This window comes from Halyomorpha halys, unplaced genomic scaffold (assembly GCF_000696795.3).
Source record: "Halyomorpha halys isolate HHAL.00 unplaced genomic scaffold, Hhal_1.1 Scaffold264.1, whole genome shotgun sequence".
NCBI classification, from domain to species: Eukaryota; Metazoa; Arthropoda; class Insecta; order Hemiptera; family Pentatomidae; genus Halyomorpha; species Halyomorpha halys.
This window is the reverse complement of record NW_027109727.1, coordinates 729106-731768: the sequence shown is the minus strand read 5'-3', so window position 1 is coordinate 731768 and position 2663 is coordinate 729106.

Here is a 2663-nt window from a genome sequence, read left to right as displayed (position 1 = left end):
AGATTACATGCCACTCGAGAGATTTACAGTGCAAGTATTTACGTTAATTTAAGATTAACGTTGATCTCTGATATCCTTCAATTTAAATCCTCAGTGCATTCCCGCAATACTCGCTCACGGCCTTCAGACTTATATGTAACTGTCCATCGAACCGCAGCCTTTGGTATATCTATCCTCATCCATTCCTCCTCCCTATGGAATTCTATTCCCTCCTTCATTCGCAGTTCTAATACCCTTCCAACTTTCAAATCCCGTATCTTCCAGTACCTTCTGTCCACCCAATTCCGGAGGAATAACAATTGAAAGTTTCAAAGAAGGTGTATATATATTCTCTGTACTTAATGTTTCATATTTTCGTTTATTATTGTAAATATGTACATTAGCAGAAACCGTACCTTTTCATTTATTATTTTTAGTATGATTATAGTTGATTTTTATCGTTTATGTTTTCTACTATTTATTATCAGAAGTGTTTGTCATCTTATGTTTTATGATATGAGATATGTTTTTACTTTATTTGTTCTATTCTTATTTTATATATTTTGTTAATTATTTTTTTTAATTTTTATCTTTTCAAATTCATTATTTTATTATTTTTTATGACGTTTTATAATTTCATTTTTATTTTGTACTTAACTCTAAGGCTCTACAGCGTAATTTCGACGCCTGTATATTATTGTAAAGCACTATTGTAGCACTCTAGTACCATTTATACATACTTAACCTTACTCATACTTAACCTTACTCATACATTGTATATCAATGTGCCGAATCTCTTGTGAGTAGAAGTCTGGCGACAATGGAATGTTCGAATGCTAATTAAAAAAATAAAAGGGAATTACCGACGTTGTTCTAGGAATAAAACGTTTGTCGGTGTGACTCTTATTATGTGAGGATTTTATAAGAATGTAATAAAAAAAAAAAATCGCAATCCTGTACATTGTTTTATACTTTATCAACCAGTTGATACATAGAGGGGTTGATAGGTCAATTTTTTTTTGTAGTACATTATTTTTTGAAAAATAAATTTTTGAACTTACATCTTAAATTACAATTCAAAAAAGTATTATGTAATTATCACTTCTTTTTGACAGATTATTTTCAATATAATTATTTTACCAACACATTTCTCTTAAATAAATATATAATTTTTTTATAATCTGGGGTGTTAAGAATTTTTACAGTTTTATTTTTATTCTTTCTATTGCCACTTTGTTGTCTATGTTAGATTCTTTTTAATGATTAATTTAGCTATTACATATAGTAGCCATATCTCAATTTGTAATTTTAAAGTATAAGTGAATACATTATTGAATCCTGTTTACAGATATATCATATAGTTTGGTGTATTATCTGGAAGCTCTAATATACAACCAGAGATAGTTAATATGTTCTTGGGGGTTTAAAATAAATAAAAGCGTTCATATAAAAAAAATAAGTCATTTCTATCATCCTTAAATAAAATTTTGAATTTTATTAGAGGGTAAATTTTACGTGAATTAATAATTTTATTTCATGTTATTTAATGAGAAAAATCCTACTCATAATATTAAAGATAGAAAATTTATAATAAAATTGTCAACTCTGATAATATAACCTATTTTCATATATTATCTTATTACTTCATTATTTACTGGTAAATAGTTAGTATTACAAGATTTGTATTGTATATCCCATTTCGTAGATTTGTTGTAAACTGATATCTTTCGTCTACCTTCGGTTATTTACTCTAAAAATAACGTAATTAATAATGAAGGCCTGACCCTGATTATTTCTGTATTTTTTCTGACCCTATTATATATATATATATATAGAAATTTCTGACCCTGAAGGAAAGAACCAAATTCAGAAAATATTATAATATGGTTCCTTAGAAAAATAAAAATATTTAATAAACGAATTATAGTTTTATTCTGTTTTCCACATAAATATATAATGAATATTATATATGTATCTATAAATAACTTTATTAAAAAACTGTCTTTACTTTATCTTTATTTAGCATATATTTCCTTTATTTTTTCTACAATTTACGAATTGTGTGTTGTGAAAATGTATATATGTAAAATCAATAAACTGCTCTCTCATATAGTCGCTATGGAAGGAAGACAAGGAAAGAAAGAATAAAAAAAAAATATCGTAACTGCTTTCAGATTCAAAGGAAGCTCTAAAGAGAATGTTTGATGATTAAAGTGAGCCATTGCTTGCTAAAACCATATAAGAGTTTTTTCTATCGTTTATACCATGATGACAAAAAATGATGTATATGAATTATAAATATTTGTACTTTGATGTTGTGAAATTGGTGTGATAGAGTGGAAGCAGACTGCACCAGACAGATGACGGCTTTGTAAAGCATTAAATGGGTCAAGAACGTTACTGAAAGAATTGAGGACCGTTAAAATTTCCGAGTTTCACGCCGCATCATCAACCTAGGACAAAAACCGTCAGAAGAAGTTGCAAACAAGTGATATATGTCACATTCTCCTTTTTCCCTCCTTCGCAGAGTAAAAATTATAAAGCTGGCAAAAAGTTTTAACTAGTTTTGCGGGGTTCATCGTTTTCGTATTAATCCAATTATCTTTCGTTCTACATTTCGGACTTAATCAAATACAAATTTGATCATTCTTATATGGCGAAGTGGTTAAATGTTTATATATATA